Source organism: Hyla sarda, unplaced genomic scaffold, assembly GCF_029499605.1.
Source record: "Hyla sarda isolate aHylSar1 unplaced genomic scaffold, aHylSar1.hap1 scaffold_1525, whole genome shotgun sequence".
In the NCBI taxonomy this organism is placed as follows: domain Eukaryota; kingdom Metazoa; phylum Chordata; class Amphibia; order Anura; family Hylidae; genus Hyla; species Hyla sarda.
Window position 1 is genome coordinate 31,652 of NW_026608160.1, and position 27,560 is coordinate 59,211.

General features: G+C 45.9%; 12 non-coding genes across 12 annotated transcripts; all 12 read right to left on the reverse strand.

Moving 5' to 3' along the window:
- Nucleotides 1-470: 470 nt before the first annotated feature.
- Nucleotides 471-661, reverse strand: LOC130309311 (U2 spliceosomal RNA). The gene has a single exon (XR_008857991.1). It is a non-coding gene; the product is annotated as a U2 spliceosomal RNA (small nuclear RNA).
- A 2,098-nt stretch (nt 662-2,759) lies between these two features.
- On the reverse strand, nt 2,760-2,950 carry LOC130309312 (U2 spliceosomal RNA). The gene has a single exon (XR_008857992.1). It is a non-coding gene; the product is annotated as a U2 spliceosomal RNA (small nuclear RNA).
- Nucleotides 2,951-5,043: 2,093 nt separating this feature from the next.
- LOC130309313 (U2 spliceosomal RNA) lies at nt 5,044-5,234 on the reverse strand. Its single transcript, XR_008857993.1, has one exon. It is a non-coding gene; the product is annotated as a U2 spliceosomal RNA (small nuclear RNA).
- A 2,090-nt stretch (nt 5,235-7,324) lies between these two features.
- LOC130309315 (U2 spliceosomal RNA) lies at nt 7,325-7,515 on the reverse strand. Its single transcript, XR_008857995.1, has one exon. It is a non-coding gene; the product is annotated as a U2 spliceosomal RNA (small nuclear RNA).
- A 2,089-nt stretch (nt 7,516-9,604) lies between these two features.
- LOC130309316 (U2 spliceosomal RNA) lies at nt 9,605-9,795 on the reverse strand. The gene has a single exon (XR_008857996.1). It is a non-coding gene; the product is annotated as a U2 spliceosomal RNA (small nuclear RNA).
- Nucleotides 9,796-11,884: 2,089 nt separating this feature from the next.
- Nucleotides 11,885-12,075, reverse strand: LOC130309317 (U2 spliceosomal RNA). Its single transcript, XR_008857997.1, has one exon. It is a non-coding gene; the product is annotated as a U2 spliceosomal RNA (small nuclear RNA).
- A 2,104-nt stretch (nt 12,076-14,179) lies between these two features.
- Nucleotides 14,180-14,370, reverse strand: LOC130309341 (U2 spliceosomal RNA). The gene has a single exon (XR_008858019.1). It is a non-coding gene; the product is annotated as a U2 spliceosomal RNA (small nuclear RNA).
- Nucleotides 14,371-16,450: 2,080 nt separating this feature from the next.
- On the reverse strand, nt 16,451-16,641 carry LOC130309318 (U2 spliceosomal RNA). The gene has a single exon (XR_008857998.1). It is a non-coding gene; the product is annotated as a U2 spliceosomal RNA (small nuclear RNA).
- Nucleotides 16,642-18,726: 2,085 nt separating this feature from the next.
- LOC130309336 (U2 spliceosomal RNA) lies at nt 18,727-18,916 on the reverse strand. The gene has a single exon (XR_008858015.1). It is a non-coding gene; the product is annotated as a U2 spliceosomal RNA (small nuclear RNA).
- A 2,088-nt stretch (nt 18,917-21,004) lies between these two features.
- LOC130309319 (U2 spliceosomal RNA) lies at nt 21,005-21,195 on the reverse strand. The gene has a single exon (XR_008857999.1). It is a non-coding gene; the product is annotated as a U2 spliceosomal RNA (small nuclear RNA).
- Nucleotides 21,196-23,284: 2,089 nt separating this feature from the next.
- Nucleotides 23,285-23,475, reverse strand: LOC130309320 (U2 spliceosomal RNA). Its single transcript, XR_008858000.1, has one exon. It is a non-coding gene; the product is annotated as a U2 spliceosomal RNA (small nuclear RNA).
- A 2,084-nt stretch (nt 23,476-25,559) lies between these two features.
- Nucleotides 25,560-25,750, reverse strand: LOC130309321 (U2 spliceosomal RNA). The gene has a single exon (XR_008858001.1). It is a non-coding gene; the product is annotated as a U2 spliceosomal RNA (small nuclear RNA).
- Between the last annotated feature and the right edge of the window lie 1,810 nt (nt 25,751-27,560).

Genomic DNA, 27,560 nt, shown 5'->3' on the forward strand with positions numbered 1-27,560 from the left:
CATGTTATGTTACATAGTTACATAGTTAGTACGGTCGAAAAAAGACATATGTCCATCAAGTTCAACCAGGGAATTAAGGGGTAGGGGTGTGGCGCGATATTGGGGAAGGGATGAGATTTTATATTTCTTCATAAGCATTAATCTTATTTTGTCAATTAGGAACATTCAGCACCCACCCGCTATCAAGGCAGCTGCCTATCATGTCATGCCCTACCTGCACAGGTGTGCTGGCTACTCAAATGATCCAATTAAGGAGGCCATTTAGTCAGCAGCAGCAGAAGTCCTGTGCCTGGACGCTCCAACAGCGGCCAGACACAAGCAGAAGCAGCAGAAGCAGCAGCAGCACCACCTTTTGTTTTTTGGCTGCAGCAGCAGCAGCAGCAGCAGCAAGGCCCACAGGGCTGGCTAGCTGGCTAGCCAGCAAGCAGGTAGCAATGAAAGTAGGAATCTTTCTTTTTAACCCTGTAAGGGGGTGGTGCACTGTACCCGAAGATACTGCCATATCGGGTCAATGCATAGGGCGACGGAAGCAAGCTTCGAAATCGGCCCCCGTTCTCAAAAATCCATTTAATATATGGTCCCCAGATAGGGGACGTATCAGATATTAAACTGATAAGAACAGATACTACACTTGATCTTAGCCAAAAGGCCGAGAAGCGATAACCGTGAAAGGGGCGGGCCCAACAAGGTCCCCTTCATGGGCACTATCACTGCTTGCTGTCAGGGAGGCTGCCAGACAATTTTCCATGCACACTCTGGGCTGGGGGGCAGTCAACCACCAGTACACACAGCAGAACCTAAACCCATACCATTATTGCTAAGCAGCAAGACAGGGGCCCATTGCACTCCCACGGGGCCTTTTTAAATGCAATCCATAACCCGGATTTGCCAGGAACCCTTCTTACTCCTCCTACTTGCATGTGACACTGGGCTTAGGATCTGCATAGGAAACACACACACAAGCACACACCTACCTTTGTTGCCTGCAGATGCCTCCTTGGCTGTCCCCAAACGGTATCAAACCAACACCCACGGGAAGCTGTAAGCATAGAGGACATGCCTGCACCCCATTGGACTTACCTGTGTGGGTTAAATCCGGGTTATTTGACAACCTATGGCGGTGATGGTTCTGCTCAGGCAGAGCAGTGCTGATGCTCCTCATAAAGCTGTCGCTGCTGTGAAGGTTCTAGGTGACATCACAATCCCTATGGTTACATACACAACAAAGCTGGGTTGTTGTTGTTTACACTCTGCAAGGCCTGTGGAAGTGAGTGACATCATAGCACTGTAGTTCTGAGGGTTCTAGATGGATGCAACAATCTCCTGTTGCTTCTATGAAGGCCATAATAGACGACATCACCAAACAGCTCCATAGTCACATACACAGCAAAGGAGAGATGTTGTTTACACCTAGTGATGTCAGTGGTATTGAGTGACATCACAGCACAGTGCTAAGGCTCCTGGGCCTGGACACAGCAGCGGCTGCAATATCTCAACGGAGAATACGTTTATATATATGTGTGTGTGTGCGCGTATATATATATATATATATATATATATATATATATATATATATATATATATTCTCCGCCGAAATCACTTTTAAACCCATTTCCACCTTTTTTTCCCTTCTCTTCCTCTTACTTTTTTTTCACGTTTTTTTAAGTTTTTTCTCCTTTTCGCCTCTTTTCTGGGCGTATTATTCTTCTTTTTCTTCTTTTTTTTCGTCTAATGCATACCCCATCAGTGCAGCAATGCTTATTCAATACCGCCAGCAGATGGAGACACTGGGGGATAATTTTCTAAGGATTTATACTGATTTTTCCTGTCTGAATTTGTCGCACAGAAAGTTGCAGGCCAAATATGTGTGACATTTCTGCGACTTTAGCTTCTAGAGCATTTTTACAACATTATACATAGGTGCTGAATACATAAAAAGCGACTGTTCAGCGACAGACAAGTCGCATCGGCTGAAAGTAGGCCAGAATGTCAGTCCATGTTGGAGCAGGTTTAGATACAGTCTAAAGCATAGATCTCAAAGTCTGTGCACAGAATTTAGCAAGGGCCTCGCACCTTCTGATGCATCAGGTAGGTGCACTATAGCATAGCCTAACCCTCTGTACTTTGGTCTATATTGATGCGGGACATAGACAGCCAGCTGATGACCAATCCATTAGTGCAATGGATGGCTGGAAGCATTTGTCTTTGCCTTTGCAATACCACAGAAGCAATGCATGGTCAATGTACAGCAATGACACACCTGTGTGAACAGCCAGGAGACCCCCCCATGTTATGTTACATAGTTACATAGTTAGTACGGTCGAAAAAAGACATATGTCCATCAAGTTCAACCAGGGAATTAAGGGGTAGGGGTGTGGCGCGATATTGGGGAAGGGATGAGATTTTATATTTCTTCATAAGCATTAATCTTATTTTGTCAATTAGGAACATTCAGCACCCACCCGCTATCAAGGCAGCTGCCTATCATGTCATGCCCTACCTGCACAGGTGTGCTGGCTACTCAAATGATCCAATTAAGGAGGCCATTTAGTCAGCAGCAGCAGAAGTCCTGTGCCTGGACGCTCCAACAGCGGCCAGACACAAGCAGAAGCAGCAGAAGCAGCAGCAGCACCACCTTTTGTTTTTTGGCTGCAGCAGCAGCAGCAGCAGCAGCAGCAAGGCCCACAGGGCTGACTAGCTGGCTAGCCAGCAAGCAGGTAGCAATGAAAGTAGGAATCTTTCTTTTTAACCCTGTAAGGGGGTGGTGCACTGTACCCGAAGATACTGCCATATCGGGTCAATGCATAGGGCGACGGAAGCAAGCTTCGAAATCGGCCCCCGTTCTCAAAAATCCATTTAATATATGGTCCCCAGATAGGGGACGTATCAGATATTAAACTGATAAGAACAGATACTACACTTGATCTTAGCCAAAAGGCCGAGAAGCGATAACCGTGAAAGGGGCGGGCCCAACAAGGTCCCCTTCATGGGCACTATCACTGCTTGCTGTCAGGGAGGCTGCCAGACAATTTTCCATGCACACTCTGGGCTGGGGGGCAGTCAACCACCAGTACACACAGCAGAACCTAAACCCATACCATTATTGCTAAGCAGCAAGACAGGGGCCCATTGCACTCCCACGGGGCCTTTTTAAATGCAATCCATAACCCGGATTTGCCAGGAACCCTTCTTACTCCTCCTACTTGCATGTGACACTGGGCTTAGGATCTGCATAGGAAACACACACACAAGCACACACCTACCTTTGTTGCCTGCAGATGCCTCCTTGGCTGTCCCCAAACGGTATCAAACCAACACCCACGGGAAGCTGTAAGCATAGAGGACATGCCTGCACCCCATTGGACTTACCTGTGTGGGTTAAATCCGGGTTATTTGACAACCTATGGCGGTGATGGTTCTGCTCAGGCAGAGCAGTGCTGATGCTCCTCATAAAGCTGTCGCTGCTGTGAAGGTTCTAGGTGACATCACAATCCCTATGGTTACATACACAACAAAGCTGGGTTGTTGTTGTTTACACTCTGCAAGGCCTGTGGAAGTGAGTGACATCATAGCACTGTAGTTCTGAGGGTTCTAGATGGATGCAACAATCTCCTGTTGCTTCTATGAAGGCCATAATAGACGACATCACCAAACAGCTCCATAGTCACATACACAGCAAAGGAGAGATGTTGTTTACACCTAGTGATGTCAGTGGTATTGAGTGACATCACAGCACAGTGCTAAGGCTCCTGGGCCTGGACACAGCAGCGGCTGCAATATCTCAACGGAGAATACGTTTATATATATGTGTGTGTGTGCGCGTATATATATATATATATATATATATATATATATATATATATATATATATATTCTCCGCCGAAATCACTTTTAAACCCATTTCCACCTTTTTTTCCCTTCTCTTCCTCTTACTTTTTTTTCACGTTTTTTTACGTTTTTCTCCTTTTCGCCTCTTTTCTGGGCGTATTATTCTTCTTTTTCTTCTTTTTTTTCGTCTAATGCATACCCCATCAGTGCAGCAATGCTTATTCAATACCGCCAGCAGATGGAGACACTGGGGGATAATTTTCTAAGGATTTATACTGATTTTTCCTGTCTGAATTTGTCGCACAGAAAGTTGCAGCCAAATATGTGTGACATTTCTGCGACTTTAGCTTCTAGAGCATTTTTACAACATTATACATAGGTGCTGAATACATAAAAAGCGACTGTTCAGCGACAGACAAGTCGCATCGGCTGAAAGTAGGCCAGAATGTCAGTCCATGTTGGAGCAGGTTTAGATACAGTCTAAAGCATAGATCTCAAAGTCTGTGCACAGAATTTAGCAAGGGCCTCGCACCTTCTGATGCATCAGGTAGGTGCACTATAGCATAGCCTAACCCTCTGTACTTTGGTCTATATTGATGCGGGACATAGACAGCCAGCTGATGACCAATCCATTAGTGCAATGGATGGCTGGAAGCATTTGTCTTTGCCTTTGCAATACCACAGAAGCAATGCATGGTCAATGTACAGCAATGACACACCTGTGTGAACAGCCAGGAGACCCCCCCATGTTATGTTACATAGTTACATAGTTAGTACGGTCGAAAAAAGACATATGTCCATCAAGTTCAACCAGGGAATTAAGGGGTAGGGGTGTGGCGCGATATTGGGGAAGGGATGAGATTTTATATTTCTTCATAAGCATTAATCTTATTTTGTCAATTAGGAACATTCAGCACCCACCCGCTATCAAGGCAGCTGCCTATCATGTCATGCCCTACCTGCACAGGTGTGCTGGCTACTCAAATGATCCAATTAAGGAGGCCATTTAGTCAGCAGCAGCAGAAGTCCTGTGCCTGGACGCTCCAACAGCGGCCAGACACAAGCAGAAGCAGCAGAAGCAGCAGCACCACCTTTTGTTTTTTGGCTGCAGCAGCAGCAGCAGCAGCAGCAGCAAGGCCCACAGGGCTGGCTAGCTGGCTAGCCAGCAAGCAGGTAGCAATGAAAGTAGGAATCTTTCTTTTTAACCCTGTAAGGGGGTGGTGCACTGTACCCGAAGATACTGCCATATCGGGTCAATGCATAGGGCGACGGAAGCAAGCTTCGAAATCGGCCCCCGTTCTCAAAAATCCATTTAATATATGGTCCCCAGATAGGGGACGTATCAGATATTAAACTGATAAGAACAGATACTACACTTGATCTTAGCCAAAAGGCCGAGAAGCGATAACCGTGAAAGGGGCGGGCCCAACAAGGTCCCCTTCATGGGCACTATCACTGCTTGCTGTCAGGGAGGCTGCCAGACAATTTTCCATGCACACTCTGGGCTGGGGGGCAGTCAACCACCAGTACACACAGCAGAACCTAAACCCATACCATTATTGCTAAGCAGCAAGACAGGGGCCCATTGCACTCCCACGGGGCCTTTTTAAATGCAATCCATAACCCGGATTTGCCAGGAACCCTTCTTACTCCTCCTACTTGCATGTGACACTGGGCTTAGGATCTGCATAGGAAACACACACACAAGCACACACCTACCTTTGTTGCCTGCAGATGCCTCCTTGGCTGTCCCCAAACGGTATCAAACCAACACCCACGGGAAGCTGTAAGCATAGAGGACATGCCTGCACCCCATTGGACTTACCTGTGTGGGTTAAATCCGGGTTATTTGACAACCTATGGCGGTGATGGTTCTGCTCAGGCAGAGCAGTGCTGATGCTCCTCATAAAGCTGTCGCTGCTGTGAAGGTTCTAGGTGACATCACAATCCCTATGGTTACATACACAACAAAGCTGGGTTGTTGTTGTTTACACTCTGCAAGGCCTGTGGAAGTGAGTGACATCATAGCACTGTAGTTCTGAGGGTTCTAGATGGATGCAACAATCTCCTGTTGCTTCTATGAAGGCCATAATAGACGACATCACCAAACAGCTCCATAGTCACATACACAGCAAAGGAGAGATGTTGTTTACACCTAGTGATGTCAGTGGTATTGAGTGACATCACAGCACAGTGCTAAGGCTCCTGGGCCTGGACACAGCAGCGGCTGCAATATCTCAACGGAGAATACGTTTATATATATGTGTGTGTGTGCGCGTATATATATATATATATATATATATATATATATATATATATATATTCTCCGCCGAAATCACTTTTAAACCCATTTCCACCTTTTTTTCCCTTCTCTTCCTCTTACTTTTTTTTCACGTTTTTTTACGTTTTTCTCCTTTTCGCCTCTTTTCTGGGCGTATTATTCTTCTTTTTCTTCTTTTTTTTCGTCTAATGCATACCCCATCAGTGCAGCAATGCTTATTCAATACCGCCAGCAGATGGAGACACTGGGGGATAATTTTCTAAGGATTTATACTGATTTTTCCTGTCTGAATTTGTCGCACAGAAAGTTGCAGGCCAAATATGTGTGACATTTCTGCGACTTTAGCTTCTAGAGCATTTTTACAACATTATACATAGGTGCTGAATACATAAAAAGCGACTGTTCAGCGACAGACAAGTCGCATCGGCTGAAAGTAGGCCAGAATGTCAGTCCATGTTGGAGCAGGTTTAGATACAGTCTAAAGCATAGATCTCAAAGTCTGTGCACAGAATTTAGCAAGGGCCTCGCACCTTCTGATGCATCAGGTAGGTGCACTATAGCATAGCCTAACCCTCTGTACTTTGGTCTATATTGATGCGGGACATAGACAGCCAGCTGATGACCAATCCATTAGTGCAATGGATGGCTGGAAGCATTTGTCTTTGCCTTTGCAATACCACAGAAGCAATGCATGGTCAATGTACAGCAATGACACACCTGTGTGAACAGCCAGGAGACCCCCCCATGTTATGTTACATAGTTACATAGTTAGTACGGTCGAAAAAAGACATATGTCCATCAAGTTCAACCAGGGAATTAAGGGGTAGGGGTGTGGCGCGATATTGGGGAAGGGATGAGATTTTATATTTCTTCATAAGCATTAATCTTATTTTGTCAATTAGGAACATTCAGCACCCACCCGCTATCAAGGCAGCTGCCTATCATGTCATGCCCTACCTGCACAGGTGTGCTGGCTACTCAAATGATCCAATTAAGGAGGCATTTAGTCAGCAGCAGCAGAAGTCCTGTGCCTGGACGCTCCAACAGCGGCCAGACACAAGCAGAAGCAGCAGAAGCAGCAGCAGCACCACCTTTTGTTTTTTGGCTGCAGCAGCAGCAGCAGCAGCAGCAGCAAGGCCCACAGGGCTGGCTAGCTGGCTAGCCAGCAAGCAGGTAGCAATGAAAGTAGGAATCTTTCTTTTTAACCCTGTAAGGGGGTGGTGCACTGTACCCGAAGATACTGCCATATCGGGTCAATGCATAGGGCGACGGAAGCAAGCTTCGAAATCGGCCCCCGTTCTCAAAAATCCATTTAATATATGGTCCCCAGATAGGGGACGTATCAGATATTAAACTGATAAGAACAGATACTACACTTGATCTTAGCCAAAAGGCCGAGAAGCGATAACCGTGAAAGGGGCGGGCCCAACAAGGTCCCCTTCATGGGCACTATCACTGCTTGCTGTCAGGGAGGCTGCCAGACAATTTTCCATGCACACTCTGGGCTGGGGGGCAGTCAACCACCAGTACACACAGCAGAACCTAAACCCATACCATTATTGCTAAGCAGCAAGACAGGGGCCCATTGCACTCCCACGGGGCCTTTTTAAATGCAATCCATAACCCGGATTTGCCAGGAACCCTTCTTACTCCTCCTACTTGCATGTGACACTGGGCTTAGGATCTGCATAGGAAACACACACACAAGCACACACCTACCTTTGTTGCCTGCAGATGCCTCCTTGGCTGTCCCCAAACGGTATCAAACCAACACCCACGGGAAGCTGTAAGCATAGAGGACATGCCTGCACCCCATTGGACTTACCTGTGTGGGTTAAATCCGGGTTATTTGACAACCTATGGCGGTGATGGTTCTGCTCAGGCAGAGCAGTGCTGATGCTCCTCATAAAGCTGTCGCTGCTGTGAAGGTTCTAGGTGACATCACAATCCCTATGGTTACATACACAACAAAGCTGGGTTGTTGTTGTTTACACTCTGCAAGGCCTGTGGAAGTGAGTGACATCATAGCACTGTAGTTCTGAGGGTTCTAGATGGATGCAACAATCTCCTGTTGCTTCTATGAAGGCCATAATAGACGACATCACCAAACAGCTCCATAGTCACATACACAGCAAAGGAGAGATGTTGTTTACACCTAGTGATGTCAGTGGTATTGAGTGACATCACAGCACAGTGCTAAGGCTCCTGGGCCTGGACACAGCAGCGGCTGCAATATCTCAACGGAGAATACGTTTATATATATGTGTGTGTGTGCGCGTATATATATATATATATATATATATATATATATATATATATATATTTCTCCGCCGAAATCACTTTTAAACCCATTTCCACCTTTTTTTCCCTTCTCTTCCTCTTACTTTTTTTTCACGTTTTTTTACGTTTTTCTCCTTTTCGCCTCTTTTCTGGGCGTATTATTCTTCTTTTTCTTCTTTTTTTTCGTCTAATGCATACCCCATCAGTGCAGCAATGCTTATTCAATACCGCCAGCAGATGGAGACACTGGGGGATAATTTTCTAAGGATTTATACTGATTTTTCCTGTCTGAATTTGTCGCACAGAAAGTTGCAGGCCAAATATGTGTGACATTTCTGCGACTTTAGCTTCTAGAGCATTTTTACAACATTATACATAGGTGCTGAATACATAAAAAGCGACTGTTCAGCGACAGACAAGTCGCATCGGCTGAAAGTAGGCCAGAATGTCAGTCCATGTTGGAGCAGGTTTAGATACAGTCTAAAGCATAGATCTCAAAGTCTGTGCACAGAATTTAGCAAGGGCCTCGCACCTTCTGATGCATCAGGTAGGTGCACTATAGCATAGCCTAACCCTCTGTACTTTGGTCTATATTGATGCGGGACATAGACAGCCAGCTGATGACCAATCCATTAGTGCAATGGATGGCTGGAAGCATTTGTCTTTGCCTTTGCAATACCACAGAAGCAATGCATGGTCAATGTACAGCAATGACACACCTGTGTGAACAGCCAGGAGACCCCCCCATGTTATGTTACATAGTTACATAGTTAGTACGGTCGAAAAAAGACATATGTCCATCAAGTTCAACCAGGGAATTAAGGGGTAGGGGTGTGGCGCGATATTGGGGAAGGGATGAGATTTTATATTTCTTCATAAGCATTAATCTTATTTTGTCAATTAGGAACATTCAGCACCCACCCGCTATCAAGGCAGCTGCCTATCATGTCATGCCCTACCTGCACAGGTGTGCTGGCTACTCAAATGATCCAATTAAGGAGGCCATTTAGTCAGCAGCAGCAGAAGTCCTGTGCCTGGACGCTCCAACAGCGGCCAGACACAAGCAGAAGCAGCAGAAGCAGCAGCAGCACCACCTTTTGTTTTTTGGCTGCAGCAGCAGCAGCAGCAGCAGCAAGGCCCACAGGGCTGGCTAGCTGGCTAGCCAGCAAGCAGGTAGCAATGAAAGTAGGAATCTTTCTTTTTAACCCTGTAAGGGGGTGGTGCACTGTACCCGAAGATACTGCCATATCGGGTCAATGCATAGGGCGACGGAAGCAAGCTTCGAAATCGGCCCCCGTTCTCAAAAATCCATTTAATATATGGTCCCCAGATAGGGGACGTATCAGATATTAAACTGATAAGAACAGATACTACACTTGATCTTAGCCAAAAGGCCGAGAAGCGATAACCGTGAAAGGGGCGGGCCCAACAAGGTCCCCTTCATGGGCACTATCACTGCTTGCTGTCAGGGAGGCTGCCAGACAATTTTCCATGCACACTCTGGGCTGGGGGGCAGTCAACCACCAGTACACACAGCAGAACCTAAACCCATACCATTATTGCTAAGCAGCAAGACAGGGGCCCATTGCACTCCCACGGGGCCTTTTTAAATGCAATCCATAACCCGGATTTGCCAGGAACCCTTCTTACTCCTCCTACTTGCATGTGACACTGGGCTTAGGATCTGCATAGGAAACACACACACAAGCACACACCTACCTTTGTTGCCTGCAGATGCCTCCTTGGCTGTCCCCAAACGGTATCAAACCAACACCCACGGGAAGCTGTAAGCATAGAGGACATGCCTGCACCCCATTGGACTTACCTGTGTGGGTTAAATCCGGGTTATTTGACAACCTATGGCGGTGATGGTTCTGCTCAGGCAGAGCAGTGCTGATGCTCCTCATAAAGCTGTCGCTGCTGTGAAGGTTCTAGGTGACATCACAATCCCTATGGTTACATACACAACAAAGCTGGGTTGTTGTTGTTTACACTCTGCAAGGCCTGTGGAAGTGAGTGACATCATAGCACTGTAGTTCTGAGGGTTCTAGATGGATGCAACAATCTCCTGTTGCTTCTATGAAGGCCATAATAGACGACATCACCAAACAGCTCCATAGTCACATACACAGCAAAGGAGAGATGTTGTTTACACCTAGTGATGTCAGTGGTATTGAGTGACATCACAGCACAGTGCTAAGGCTCCTGGGCCTGGACACAGCAGCGGCTGCAATATCTCAACGGAGAATACGTTTATATATATGTGTGTGTGTGCGCGTATATATATATATATATATATATATATATATATATATATATATTCTCCGCCGAAATCACTTTTAAACCCATTTCCACCTTTTTTTCCCTTCTCTTCCTCTTACTTTTTTTTCACGTTTTTTTACGTTTTTCTCCTTTTCGCCTCTTTTCTGGGCGTATTATTCTTCTTTTTCTTCTTTTTTTTCGTCTAATGCATACCCCATCAGTGCAGCAATTCTTATTCAATACCGCCAGCAGATGGAGACACTGGGGGATAATTTTCTAAGGATTTATACTGATTTTTCCTGTCTGAATTTGTCGCACAGAAAGTTGCAGGCCAAATATGTGTGACATTTCTGCGACTTTAGCTTCTAGAGCATTTTTACAACATTATACATAGGTGCTGAATACATAAAAAGCGACTGTTCAGCGACAGACAAGTCGCATCGGCTGAAAGTAGGCCAGAATGTCAGTCCATGTTGGAGCAGGTTTAGATACAGTCTAAAGCATAGATCTCAAAGTCTGTGCACAGAATTTAGCAAGGGCCTCGCACCTTCTGATGCATCAGGTAGGTGCACTATAGCATAGCCTAACCCTCTGTACTTTGGTCTATATTGATGCGGGACATAGACAGCCAGCTGATGACCAATCCATTAGTGCAATGGATGGCTGGAAGCATTTGTCTTTGCCTTTGCAATACCACAGAAGCAATGCATGGTCAATGTACAGCAATGACACACCTGTGTGAACAGCCAGGAGACCCCCCCATGTTATGTTACATAGTTACATAGTTAGTACGGTCGAAAAAAGACATATGTCCATCAAGTTCAACCAGGGAATTAAGGGGTAGGGGTGTGGCGCGATATTGGGGAAGGGATGAGATTTTATATTTCTTCATAAGCATTAATCTTATTTTGTCAATTAGGAACATTCAGCACCCACCCGCTATCAAGGCAGCTGCCTATCATGTCATGCCCTACCTGCACAGGTGTGCTGGCTACTCAAATGATCCAATTAAGGAGGCCATTTAGTCAGCAGCAGCAGAAGTCCTGTGCCTGGACGCTCCAACAGCGGCCAGACACAAGCAGAAGCAGCAGAAGCAGCAGCAGCACCACCTTTTGTTTTTTGGCTGCAGCAGCAGCAGCAGCAGCAGCAGCAAGGCCCACAGGGCTGGCTAGCTGGCTAGCCAGCAAGCAGGTAGCAATGAAAGTAGGAATCTTTCTTTTTAACCCTGTAAGGGGGTGGTGCACTGTACCCGAAGATACTGCCATATCGGGTCAATGCATAGGGCGACGGAAGCAAGCTTCGAAATCGGCCCCCGTTCTCAAAAATCCATTTAATATATGGTCCCCAGATAGGGGACGTATCAGATATTAAACTGATAAGAACAGATACTACACTTGATCTTAGCCAAAAGGCCGAGAAGCGATAACCGTGAAAGGGGCGGGCCCAACAAGGTCCCCTTCATGGGCACTATCACTGCTTGCTGTCAGGGAGGCTGCCAGACAATTTTCCATGCACACTCTGGGCTGGGGGGCAGTCAACCACCAGTACACACAGCAGAACCTAAACCCATACCATTATTGCTAAGCAGCAAGACAGGGGCCCATTGCACTCCCACGGGGCCTTTTTAAATGCAATCCATAACCCGGATTTGCCAGGAACCCTTCTTACTCCTCCTACTTGCATGTGACACTGGGCTTAGGATCTGCATAGGAAACACACACACAAGCACACACCTACCTTTGTTGCCTGCAGATGCCTCCTTGGCTGTCCCCAAACGGTATCAAACCAACACCCACGGGAAGCTGTAAGCATAGAGGACATGCCTGCACCCCATTGGACTTACCTGTGTGGGTTAAATCCGGGTTATTTGACAACCTATGGCGGTGATGGTTCTGCTCAGGCAGAGCAGTGCTGATGCTCCTCATAAAGCTGTCGCTGCTGTGAAGGTTCTAGGTGACATCACAATCCCTATGGTTACATACACAACAAAGCTGGGTTGTTGTTGTTTACACTCTGCAAGGCCTGTGGAAGTGAGTGACATCATAGCACTGTAGTTCTGAGGGTTCTAGATGGATGCAACAATCTCCTGTTGCTTCTATGAAGGCCATAATAGACGACATCACCAAACAGCTCCATAGTCACATACACAGCAAAGGAGAGATGTTGTTTACACCTAGTGATGTCAGTGGTATTGAGTGACATCACAGCACAGTGCTAAGGCTCCTGGGCCTGGACACAGCAGCGGCTGCAATATCTCAACGGAGAATACGTTTATATATATGTGTGTGTGTGCGCGTATATATATATATATATATATATATATATATATATATATATATATATATATATATATTTCTCCGCCGAAATCACTTTTAAACCCATTTCCACCTTTTTTTCCCTTCTCTTCCTCTTACTTTTTTTTCACGTTTTTTTACGTTTTTCTCCTTTTCGCCTCTTTTCTGGGCGTATTATTCTTCTTTTTCTTCTTTTTTTTCGTCTAATGCATACCCCATCAGTGCAGCAATGCTTATTCAATACCGCCAGCAGATGGAGACACTGGGGGATAATTTTCTAAGGATTTATACTGATTTTTCCTGTCTGAATTTGTCGCACAGAAAGTTGCAGGCCAAATATGTGTGACATTTCTGCGACTTTAGCTTCTAGAGCATTTTTACAACATTATACATAGGTGCTGAATACATAAAAAGCGACTGTTCAGCGACAGACAAGTCGCATCGGCTGAAAGTAGGCCAGAATGTCAGTCCATGTTGGAGCAGGTTTAGATACAGTCTAAAGCATAGATCTCAAAGTCTGTGCACAGAATTTAGCAAGGGCCTCGCACCTTCTGATGCATCAGGTAGGTGCACTATAGCATAGCCTAACCCTCTGTACTTTGGTCTATATTGATGCGGGACATAGACAGCCAGCTGATGACCAATCCATTAGTGCAATGGATGGCTGGAAGCATTTGTCTTTGCCTTTGCAATACCACAGAAGCAATGCATGGTCAATGTACAGCAATGACACACCTGTGTGAACAGCCAGGAGACCCCCCCATGTTATGTTACATAGTTACATAGTTAGTACGGTCGAAAAAAGACATATGTCCATCAAGTTCAACCAGGGAATTAAGGGGTAGGGGTGTGGCGCGATATTGGGGAAGGGATGAGATTTTATATTTCTTCATAAGCATTAATCTTATTTTGTCAATTAGGAACATTCAGCACCCACCCGCTATCAAGGCAGCTGCCTATCATGTCATGCCCTACCTGCACAGGTGTGCTGGCTACTCAAATGATCCAATTAAGGAGGCCATTTAGTCAGCAGCAGCAGAAGTCCTGTGCCTGGACGCTCCAACAGCGGCCAGACACAAGCAGAAGCAGCAGAAGCAGCAGCAGCACCACCTTTTGTTTTTTGGCTGCAGCAGCAGCAGCAGCAGCAGCAGCAAGGCCCACAGGGCTGGCTAGCTGGCTAGCCAGCAAGCAGGTAGCAATGAAAGTAGGAATCTTTCTTTTTAACCCTGTAAGGGGGTGGTGCACTGTACCCGAAGATACTGCCATATCGGGTCAATGCATAGGGCGACGGAAGCAAGCTTCGAAATCGGCCCCCGTTCTCAAAAATCCATTTAATATATGGTCCCCAGATAGGGGACGTATCAGATATTAAACTGATAAGAACAGATACTACACTTGATCTTAGCCAAAAGGCCGAAAGGGGCGGGCCCAACAAGGTCCCCTTCATGGGCACTATCACTGCTTGCTGTCAGGGAGGCTGCCAGACAATTTTCCATGCACACTCTGGGCTGGGGGGCAGTCAACCACCAGTACACACAGCAGAACCTAAACCCATACCATTATTGCTAAGCAGCAAGACAGGGGCCCATTGCACTCCCACGGGGCCTTTTTAAATGCAATCCATAACCCGGATTTGCCAGGAACCCTTCTTACTCCTCCTACTTGCATGTGACACTGGGCTTAGGATCTGCATAGGAAACACACACACAAGCACACACCTACCTTTGTTGCCTGCAGATGCCTCCTTGGCTGTCCCCAAACGGTATCAAACCAACACCCACGGGAAGCTGTAAGCATAGAGGACATGCCTGCACCCCATTGGACTTACCTGTGTGGGTTAAATCCGGGTTATTTGACAACCTATGGCGGTGATGGTTCTGCTCAGGCAGAGCAGTGCTGATGCTCCTCATAAAGCTGTCGCTGCTGTGAAGGTTCTAGGTGACATCACAATCCCTATGGTTACATACACAACAAAGCTGGGTTGTTGTTGTTTACACTCTGCAAGGCCTGTGGAAGTGAGTGACATCATAGCACTGTAGTTCTGAGGGTTCTAGATGGATGCAACAATCTCCTGTTGCTTCTATGAAGGCCATAATAGACGACATCACCAAACAGCTCCATAGTCACATACACAGCAAAGGAGAGATGTTGTTTACACCTAGTGATGTCAGTGGTATTGAGTGACATCACAGCACAGTGCTAAGGCTCCTGGGCCTGGACACAGCAGCGGCTGCAATATCTCAACGGAGAATACGTTTATATATATGTGTGTGTGTGCGCGTATATATATATATATATATATATATATATATATATATATATATATATTTCTCCGCCGAAATCACTTTTAAACCCATTTCCACCTTTTTTTCCCTTCTCTTCCTCTTACTTTTTTTTCACGTTTTTTTACGTTTTTCTCCTTTTCGCCTCTTTTCTGGGCGTATTATTCTTCTTTTTCTTCTTTTTTTTCGTCTAATGCATACCCCATCAGTGCAGCAATGCTTATTCAATACCGCCAGCAGATGGAGACACTGGGGGATAATTTTCTAAGGATTTATACTGATTTTTCCTGTCTGAATTTGTCGCACAGAAAGTTGCAGGCCAAATATGTGTGACATTTCTGCGACTTTAGCTTCTAGAGCATTTTTACAACATTATACATAGGTGCTGAATACATAAAAAGCGACTGTTCAGCGACAGACAAGTCGCATCGGCTGAAAGTAGGCCAGAATGTCAGTCCATGTTGGAGCAGGTTTAGATACAGTCTAAAGCATAGATCTCAAAGTCTGTGCACAGAATTTAGCAAGGGCCTCGCACCTTCTGATGCATCAGGTAGTGGTGCACTATAGCATAGCCTAACCCTCTGTACTTTGGTCTATATTGATGCGGGACATAGACAGCCAGCTGATGACCAATCCATTAGTGCAATGGATGGCTGGAAGCATTTGTCTTTGCCTTTGCAATACCACAGAAGCAATGCATGGTCAATGTACAGCAATGACACACCTGTGTGAACAGCCAGGAGACCCCCCCATGTTATGTTACATAGTTACATAGTTAGTACGGTCGAAAAAAGACATATGTCCATCAAGTTCAACCAGGGAATTAAGGGGTAGGGGTGTGGCGCGATATTGGGGAAGGGATGAGATTTTATATTTCTTCATAAGCATTAATCTTATTTTGTCAATTAGGAACATTCAGCACCCACCCGCTATCAAGGCAGCTGCCTATCATGTCATGCCCTACCTGCACAGGTGTGCTGGCTACTCAAATGATCCAATTAAGGAGGCCATTTAGTCAGCAGCAGCAGAAGTCCTGTGCCTGGACGCTCCAACAGCGGCCAGACACAAGCAGAAGCAGCAGAAGCAGCAGCAGCACCACCTTTTGTTTTTTGGCTGCAGCAGCAGCAGCAGCAGCAGCAGCAAGGCCCACAGGGCTGGCTAGCTGGCTAGCCAGCAAGCAGGTAGCAATGAAAGTAGGAATCTTTCTTTTTAACCCTGTAAGGGGGTGGTGCACTGTACCCGAAGATACTGCCATATCGGGTCAATGCATAGGGCGACGGAAGCAAGCTTCGAAATCGGCCCCCGTTCTCAAAAATCCATTTAATATATGGTCCCCAGATAGGGGACGTATCAGATATTAAACTGATAAGAACAGATACTACACTTGATCTTAGCCAAAAGGCCGAGAAGCGATAACCGTGAAAGGGGCGGGCCCAACAAGGTCCCCTTCATGGGCACTATCACTGCTTGCTGTCAGGGAGGCTGCCAGACAATTTTCCATGCACACTCTGGGCTGGGGGGCAGTCAACCACCAGTACACACAGCAGAACCTAAACCCATACCATTATTGCTAAGCAGCAAGACAGGGGCCCATTGCACTCCCACGGGGCCTTTTTAAATGCAATCCATAACCCGGATTTGCCAGGAACCCTTCTTACTCCTCCTACTTGCATGTGACACTGGGCTTAGGATCTGCATAGGAAACACACACACAAGCACACACCTACCTTTGTTGCCTGCAGATGCCTCCTTGGCTGTCCCCAAACGGTATCAAACCAACACCCACGGGAAGCTGTAAGCATAGAGGACATGCCTGCACCCCATTGGACTTACCTGTGTGGGTTAAATCCGGGTTATTTGACAACCTATGGCGGTGATGGTTCTGCTCAGGCAGAGCAGTGCTGATGCTCCTCATAAAGCTGTCGCTGCTGTGAAGGTTCTAGGTGACATCACAATCCCTATGGTTACATACACAACAAAGCTGGGTTGTTGTTGTTTACACTCTGCAAGGCCTGTGGAAGTGAGTGACATCATAGCACTGTAGTTCTGAGGGTTCTAGATGGATGCAACAATCTCCTGTTGCTTCTATGAAGGCCATAATAGACGACATCACCAAACCAGCTCCATAGTCACATACACAGCAAAGGAGAGATGTTGTTTTACACCTAGTGATGTCAGTGGTATTGAGTGACATCACAGCACAGTGCTAAGGCTCCTGGGCCTGGACACAGCAGCGGCTGCAATATCTCAACGGAGAATACGTTTATATATATATGTGTGTGTGTGCGCGTATATATATATATATATATATATATATATATATATATATATTTCTCCGCCGAAATCACTTTTAAACCCATTTCCACCTTTTTTTCCCTTCTCTTCCTCTTACTTTTTTTTCACGTTTTTTTACGTTTTTCTCCTTTTCGCCTCTTTTCTGGCGTATTATTCTTCTTTTTCTTCTTTTTTTTCGTCTAATGCATACCCCATCAGTGCAGCAATGCTTATTCAATACCGCCAGCAGATGGAGACACTGGGGGATAATTTTCTAAGGATTTATACTGATTTTTCCTGTCTGAATTGTCGCACAGAAAGTTGCAGGCCAAATATGTGTGACATTTCTGCGACTTTAGCTTCTAGAGCATTTTTACAACATTATACATAGGTGCTGAATACATAAAAAGCGACTGTTCAGCGACAGACAAGTCGCATCGGCTGAAAGTAGGCCAGAATGTCAGTCCATGTTGGAGCAGGTTTAGATACAGTCTAAAGCATAGATCTCAAAGTCTGTGCACAGAATTTAGCAAGGGCCTCGCACCTTCTGAGCATCAGGTAGGTGCACTATAGCATAGCCTAACCCTCTGTACTTTGGTCTATATTGATGCGGGACATAGACAGCAAGCTGATGACCAATCCATTAGTGCAATGGATGGCTGGAAGCATTGTCTTTGCCTTTGCAATACCACAGAAGCAATGCAATGGTCAATGTACAGCAATGACACACCTGTGTGAACAGCCAGGAGACCCCCCCATGTTATGTTACATAGTTACATAGTTAGTACGGTCGAAAAAAGACATATGTCCATCAAGTTCAACCAGGGAATTAAGGGTAGGGGTGTGGCGCGATATTGGGGAAGGGATGAGATTTTATATTTCTTCATAAGCATTAATCTTATTTTGTCAATTAGGAACATTCAGCACCCACCCCGCTATCAAGGCAGCTGCCTATCATGTCATGCCCTACCTGCACAGGTGTGCTGGCTACTCAAATGATCCAATTAAGGAGGCCATTTAGTCAGCAGCTCAGAAGTCCTGTGCCTGGACGCTCCAACAGCGGCCAGACACAAGCAGAAGCAGCAGAAGCAGCAGCAGCACCACCTTTTGTTTTTTGGCTGCAGCAGCAGCAGCAGCAGCAGCAAGGCCCACAGGGCTGGCTAGCTGGCTAGCCAGCAAGCAGGTAGCAATGAAAGTAGGAATCTTTCTTTTTAACCCTGTAAGGGGGTGGTGCACTGTACCCGAAGATACTGCATATCGGGTCAATGCATAGGGCGACGGAAGCAAGCTTCGAAATCGGCCCCCGTTCTCAAAAATCCATTTAATATATGGTCCCCAGATAGGGGACGTATCAGATATTAAACTGATAAGAACAGATACTACACTTGATCTTAGCCAAAAGGCCGAGAAGCGATAACCGTGAAAGGGGCGGGCCCAACAAGGTCCCCCCTTCATGGGCACTATCACTGCTTGCTGTCAGGGAGGCTGCCAGACAATTTTCATGCACACTCTGGCTGGGGGGCAGTCAACCACCAGTACACACAGCAGAACCTAAACCATACCATTATTGCTAAGCAGCAAGACAGGGGCCCATTGCACTCCCACGGGGCCTTTTTAAATGCAATCCATAACCGGATTTGCAGGAACCTTCTTACTCCTCCTACTTGCATGTGACACTGGGCTTAGGATCTGCATAGGAAACACACACACAAGCACACACCTACCTTTGTTGCCTGCAGATGCCTCCTTGGCTGTCCCCAAACGGTATCAAACCAACACCCACGGGAAGCTGTAAGCATAGAGGACATGCCTGCACCCCATTGGACTTACCTGTGTGGGGTTAAATCCGGGTTATTTGACAACCTATGGCGGTGATGGTTCTGCTCAGGCAGAGCAGTGCTGATGCTCCTCATAAAGCTGTCGCTGCTGTGAAGGTTCTAGGTGACATCACAATCCCTATGGTTACATACACAACAAAGCTGGGTTGTTGTTGTTTACACTCTGCAAGGCCTGTGGAAGTGAGTGACATCATAGCACTGTAGTTCTGAGGGTTCTAGATGGATGCAACAATCTCCTGTTGCTTCTATGAAGGCCATAATAGACGACATCACCAAACAGCTCCATAGTCACATACACAGCAAAGGAGAGATGTTGTTTACACCTAGTGATGTCAGTGGTATTGAGTGACATCACAGCACAGTGCTAAGGCTCCTGGGCCTGGACACAGCAGCGGCTGCAATATCTCAACGGAGAATACGTTTATATATATGTGTTGTGTGTGCGCGTATATATATATATATATATATATATATATATATATATAATATATATATTTCTCCGCGAAATCACTTTTAAACCCATTTCACCTTTTTTTCCCTTCTCTTCCTCTTACTTTTTTTTCACGTTTTTTTACGTTTTTCTCCTTTTCGCCTCTTTTCTGGGCGTATTATTCTTCTTTTTCTTCTTTTTTTTCGTCTAATGCATACCCCATCAGTGCAGCAATGCTTATTCAATACCGCCAGCAGATGGAGACACTGGGGGATAATTTTCTAAGGATTTATACTGATTTTTCCTGTCTGAATTTGTCGCACAGAAAGTTGCAGGCCAAATATGTGTGACATTTCTGCGACTTTAGCTTCTAGAGCATTTTTACAACATTATACATAGGTGCTGAATACATAAAAAGCGGACTGTTCAGCGACAGACAAGTCGCATCGGCTGAAAGTAGGCCAGAATGTCAGTCCATGTTGGAGCAGGGTTTAGATACAGTCTAAAGCATAGATCTCAAAGTCTGTGCACAGAATTTAGCAAGGGCTCGCACCTTCTGATGCATCAGGTAGGTGCACTATAGCATAGCCTAACCCTCTGTACTTTGGTCTATATTGATGCGGGACATAGACAGCCAGCTGATGACCAATCCATTAGTGCAATGGATGGCTGGAAGCATTTGTCTTTGCCTTTGCAATACCACAGAAGCAATGCATGGTCAATGTACAGCAATGACACACCTGTGTGAACAGCCAGGAGACCCCCCATGTTATGTTACATAGTTACATAGTTAGTACGGTCGAAAAAAGACATATGTCCATCAAGTTCAACCAGGGAATTAAGGGGTAGGGGTGTGGCGCGATATTGGGGAAGGGATGAGATTTTATATTTCTTCATAAGCATTAATCTTATTTTGTCAATTAGGAACATTCAGCACCCACCCGCTATCAAGGCAGCTGCCTATCATGTCATGCCCTACCTGCACAGGTGTGCTGGCTACTCAAATGATCCAATTAAGGAGGCCATTTAGTCAGCAGCAGCAGAAGTCCTGTGCCTGGACGCTCCAACAGCGGCCAGACACAAGCAGAAGCAGCAGAAGCAAGCAGCAGCACCACCTTTTGTTTTTGGCTGCAGCAGCAGCAGCAGCAGCAGCAAGGCCCACAGGGCTGGCTAGCTGGCTAGCCAGCAAGCAGGTAGCAATGAAAGTAGGAATCTTTCTTTTTAACCCTGTAAGGGGGTGGTGCACTGTACCCGAAGATACTGCCATATCGGGTCAATGCATAGGGCGACGGAAGCAAGCTTCGAAATCGGCCCCCGTTCTCAAAAATCCATTTAATATATGGTCCCCAGATAGGGGACGTATCAGATATTAAACTGATAAGAACAGATACTACACTTGATCTTAGCCAAAAGGCCGAGAAGCGATAACCGTGAAAGGGGCGGGCCCAACAAGGTCCCCTTCATGGGCACTATCACTGCTTGCTGTCAGGGAGGCTGCCAGACAATTTTCCATGCACACTCTGGGCTGGGGGGCAGTCAACCACCAGTACACACAGCAGAACCTAAACCCATACCATTATTGCTAAGCAGCAAGACAGGGGCCCATTGCACTCCCACGGGGCCTTTTTAAATGCAATCCATAACCCGGATTTGCCAGGAACCCTTCTTACTCCTCCTACTTGCATGTGACACTGGGCTTAGGATCTGCATAGGAAACACACACACAAGCACACACCTACCTTTGTTGCCTGCAGATGCCTCCTTGGCTGTCCCCAAACGGTATCAAACCAACACCCACGGGAAGCTGTAAGCATAGAGGACATGCCTGCACCCCATTGGACTTACCTGTGTGGGTTAAATCCGGGTTATTTGACAACCTATGGCGGTGATGGTTCTGCTCAGGCAGAGCAGTGCTGATGCTCCTCATAAAGCTGTCGCTGCTGTGAAGGTTCTAGGTGACATCACAATCCCTATGGTTACATACACAACAAAGCTGGGTTGTTGTTGTTTACACTCTGCAAGGCCTGTGGAAGTGAGTGACATCATAGCACTGTAGTTCTGAGGGTTCTAGATGGATGCAACAATCTCCTGTTGCTTCTATGAAGGCCATAATAGACGACATCACCAAACAGCTCCATAGTCACATACACAGCAAAGGAGAGATGTTGTTTACACCTAGTGATGTCAGTGGTATTGAGTGACATCACAGCACAGTGCTAAGGCTCCTGGGCCTGGACACAGCAGCGGCTGCAATATCTCAACGGAGAATACGTTTATATATATGTGTGTGTGTGCGCGTATATATATATATATATATATATATATATATATATATATATATATTTCTCCGCCGAAATCACTTTTAAACCCATTTCCACCTTTTTTTCCCTTCTCTTCCTCTTACTTTTTTTTCACGTTTTTTTACGTTTTTCTCCTTTTCGCCTCTTTTCTGGGCGTATTATTCTTCTTTTTCTTCTTTTTTTTCGTCTAATGCATACCCCATCAGTGCAGCAATGCTTATTCAATACCGCCAGCAGATGGAGACACTGGGGGATAATTTTCTAAGGATTTATACTGATTTTTCCTGTCTGAATTTGTCGCACAGAAAGTTGCAGGCCAAATATGTGTGACATTTCTGCGACTTTAGCTTCTAGAGCATTTTTACAACATTATACATAGGTGCTGAATACATAAAAAGCGACTGTTCAGCGACAGACAAGTCGCATCGGCTGAAAGTAGGCCAGAATGTCAGTCCATGTTGGAGCAGGTTTAGATACAGTCTAAAGCATAGATCTCAAAGTCTGTGCACAGAATTTAGCAAGGGCCTCGCACCTTCTGATGCATCAGGTAGGTGCACTATAGCATAGCCTAACCCTCTGTACTTTGGTCTATATTGATGCGGGACATAGACAGCCAGCTGATGACCAATCCATTAGTGCAATGGATGGCTGGAAGCATTTGTCTTTGCCTTTGCAATACCACAGAAGCAATGCATGGTCAATGTACAGCAATGACACACCTGTGTGAACAGCCAGGAGACCCCCCCATGTTATGTTACATAGTTACATAGTTAGTACGGTCGAAAAAAGACATATGTCCATCAAGTTCAACCAGGGAATTAAGGGGTAGGGGTGTGGCGCGATATTGGGGAAGGGATGAGATTTTATATTTCTTCATAAGCATTAATCTTATTTTGTCAATTAGGAACATTCAGCACCCACCCGCTATCAAGGCAGCTGCCTATCATGTCATGCCCTACCTGCACAGGTGTGCTGGCTACTCAAATGATCCAATTAAGGAGGCCATTTAGTCAGCAGCAGCAGAAGTCCTGTGCCTGGACGCTCCAACAGCGGCCAGACACAAGCAGAAGCAGCAGAAGCAGCAGCAGCACCACCTTTTGTTTTTTGGCTGCAGCAGCAGCAGCAGCAGCAGCAAGGCCCACAGGGCTGGCTAGCTGGCTAGCCAGCAAGCAGGTAGCAATGAAAGTAGGAATCTTTCTTTTTAACCCTGTAAGGGGGTGGTGCACTGTACCCGAAGATACTGCCATATCGGGTCAATGCATAGGGCGACGGAAGCAAGCTTCGAAATCGGCCCCCGTTCTCAAAAATCCATTTAATATATGGTCCCCAGATAGGGGACGTATCAGATATTAAACTGATAAGAACAGATACTACACTTGATCTTAGCCAAAAGGCCGAGAAGCGATAACCGTGAAAGGGGCGGGCCCAACAAGGTCCCCTTCATGGGCACTATCACTGCTTGCTGTCAGGGAGGCTGCCAGACAATTTTCCATGCACACTCTGGGCTGGGGGGCAGTCAACCACCAGTACACACAGCAGAACCTAAACCCATACCATTATTGCTAAGCAGCAAGACAGGGGCCCATTGCACTCCCACGGGGCCTTTTTAAATGCAATCCATAACCCGGATTTGCCAGGAACCCTTCTTACTCCTCCTACTTGCATGTGACACTGGGCTTAGGATCTGCATAGGAAACACACACACAAGCACACACCTACCTTTGTTGCCTGCAGATGCCTCCTTGGCTGTCCCCAAACGGTATCAAACCAACACCCACGGGAAGCTGTAAGCATAGAGGACATGCCTGCACCCCATTGGACTTACCTGTGTGGGTTAAATCCGGGTTATTTGACAACCTATGGCGGTGATGGTTCTGCTCAGGCAGAGCAGTGCTGATGCTCCTCATAAAGCTGTCGCTGCTGTGAAGGTTCTAGGTGACATCACAATCCCTATGGTTACATACACAACAAAGCTGGGTTGTTGTTGTTTACACTCTGCAAGGCCTGTGGAAGTGAGTGACATCATAGCACTGTAGTTCTGAGGGTTCTAGATGGATGCAACAATCTCCTGTTGCTTCTATGAAGGCCATAATAGACGACATCACCAAACAGCTCCATAGTCACATACACAGCAAAGGAGAGATGTTGTTTACACCTAGTGATGTCAGTGGTATTGAGTGACATCACAGCACAGTGCTAAGGCTCCTGGGCCTGGACACAGCAGCGGCTGCAATATCTCAACGGAGAATACGTTTATATATATGTGTGTGTGTGCGCGTATATATATATATATATATATATATATATATATATATATTTCTCCGCCGAAATCACTTTTAAACCCATTTCCACCTTTTTTTCCCTTCTCTTCCTCTTACTTTTTTTTCACGTTTTTTTACGTTTTTCTCCTTTTCGCCTCTTTTCTGGGCGTATTATTCTTCTTTTTCTTCTTTTTTTTCGTCTAATGCATACCCCATCAGTGCAGCAATGCTTATTCAATACCGCCAGCAGATGGAGACACTGGGGGATAATTTTCTAAGGATTTATACTGATTTTTCCTGTCTGAATTTGTCGCACAGAAAGTTGCAGGCCAAATATGTGTGACATTTCTGCGACTTTAGCTTCTAGAGCATTTTTACAACATTATACATAGGTGCTGAATACATAAAAAGCGACTGTTCAGCGACAGACAAGTCGCATCGGCTGAAAGTAGGCCAGAATGTCAGTCCATGTTGGAGCAGGTTTAGATACAGTCTAAAGCATAGATCTCAAAGTCTGTGCACAGAATTTAGCAAGGGCCTCGCACCTTCTGATGCATCAGGTAGGTGCACTATAGCATAGCCTAACCCTCTGTACTTTGGTCTATATTGATGCGGGACATAGACAGCCAGCTGATGACCAATCCATTAGTGCAATGGATGGCTGGAAGCATTTGTCTTTGCCTTTGCAATACCACAGAAGCAATGCATGGTCAATGTACAGCAATGACACACCTGTGTGAACAGCCAGGAGACCCCCCCATGTTATGTTACATAGTTACATAGTTAGTACGGTCGAAAAAAGACATATGTCCATCAAGTTCAACCAGGGAATTAAGGGGTAGGGGTGTGGCGCGATATTGGGGAAGGGATGAGATTTTATATTTCTTCATAAGCATTAATCTTATTTTGTCAATTAGGAACATTCAGCACCCACCCGCTATCAAGGCAGCTGCCTATCATGTCATGCCCTACCTGCACAGGTGTGCTGGCTACTCAAATGATCCAATTAAGGAGGCCATTTAGTCAGCAGCAGCAGAAGTCCTGTGCCTGGACGCTCCAACAGCGGCCAGACACAAGCAGAAGCAGCAGAAGCAGCAGCAGCACCACCTTTTGTTTTTTGGCTGCAGCAGCAGCAGCAGCAGCAGCAAGGCCCACAGGGCTGGCTAGCTGGCTAGCCAGCAAGCAGGTAGCAAGTGAAAGTAGGAATCTTTCTTTTTAACCCTGTAAGGGGGTGGTGCACTGTACCCGAAGATACTGCCATATCGGGTCAATGCATAGGGCGACGGAAGCAAGCTTCGAAATCGGCCCCCGTTCTCAAAAATCCATTTAATATATGGTCCCCAGATAGGGGACGTATCAGATATTAAACTGATAAGAACAGATACTACACTTGATCTTAGCCAAAAGGCCGAGAAGCGATAACCGTGAAAGGGGCGGGCCCAACAAGGTCCCCTTCATGGGCACTATCACTGCTTGCTGTCAGGGAGGCTGCCAGACAATTTTCCATGCACACTCTGGGCTGGGGGGCAGTCAACCACCAGTACACACAGCAGAACCTAAACCCATACCATTATTGCTAAGCAGCAAGACAGGGGCCCATTGCACTCCCACGGGGCCTTTTTAAATGCAATCCATAACCCGGATTTGCCAGGAACCCTTCTTACTCCTCCTACTTGCATGTGACACTGGGCTTAGGATCTGCATAGGAAACACACACACAAGCACACACCTACCTTTGTTGCCTGCAGATGCCTCCTTGGCTGTCCCCAAACGGTATCAAACCAACACCCACGGGAAGCTGTAAGCATAGAGGACATGCCTGCACCCCATTGGACTTACCTGTGTGGGTTAAATCCGGGTTATTTGACAACCTATGGCGGTGATGGTTCTGCTCAGGCAGAGCAGTGCTGATGCTCCTCATAAAGCTGTCGCTGCTGTGAAGGTTCTAGGTGACATCACAATCCCTATGGTTACATACACAACAAAGCTGGGTTGTTGTTGTTTACACTCTGCAAGGCCTGTGGAAGTGAGTGACATCATAGCACTGTAGTTCTGAGGGTTCTAGATGGATGCAACAATCTCCTGTTGCTTCTATGAAGGCCATAATAGACGACATCACCAAACAGCTCCATAGTCACATACACAGCAAAGGAGAGATGTTGTTTACACCTAGTGATGTCAGTGGTATTGAGTGACATCACAGCACAGTGCTAAGGCTCCTGGGCCTGGACACAGCAGCGGCTGCAATATCTCAACGGAGAATACGTTTATATATATGTGTGTGTGTGCGCGTATATATATATATATATATATATATATATATATATATATATATATATTTCTCCGCCGAAATCACTTTTAAACCCATTTCCACCTTTTTTTCCCTTCTCTTCCTCTTACTTTTTTTTCACGTTTTTTTACGTTTTTCTCCTTTTCGCCTCTTTTCTGGGCGTATTATTCTTCTTTTTCTTCTTTTTTTTCGTCTAATGCATACCCCATCAGTGCAGCAATGCTTATTCAATACCGCCAGCAGATGGAGACACTGGGGGATAATTTTCTAAGGATTTATACTGATTTTCCTGTCTGAATTTGTCGCACAGAAAGTTGCAGGCCAAATATGTGTGACATTTCTGCGACTTTAGCTTCTAGAGCATTTTTACAACATTATACATAGGTGCTGAATACATAAAAAGCGACTGTTCAGCGACAGACAAGTCGCATCAGCTGAAAGTAGGCCAGAATGTCAGTCCATGTTGGAGCAGGTTTAGATACAGTCTAAAGCATAGATCTCAAAGTCTGTGCACAGAATTTAGCAAGGGCCTCGCACCTTCTGATGCATCAGGTAGGTGCACTATAGCATAGCCTAACCCTCTGTACTTTGGTCTATATTGATGCGGGACATAGACAGCCAGCTGATGACCAATCCATTAGTGCAATGGATGGCTGGAAGCATTTGTCTTTGCCTTTGCAATACCACAGAAGCAATGCATGGTCAATGTACAGCAATGACACACCTGTGTGAACAGCCAGGAGACCCCCCCATGTTATGTTACATAGTTACATAGTTAGTACGGTCGAAAAAAGACATATGTCCATCAAGTTCAACCAGGGAATTAAGGGGTAGGGGTGTGGCGCGATATTGGGGAAGGGATGAGATTTTATATTTCTTCATAAGCATTAATCTTATTTTGTCAATTAGGAACATTCAGCACCCACCCGCTATCAAGGCA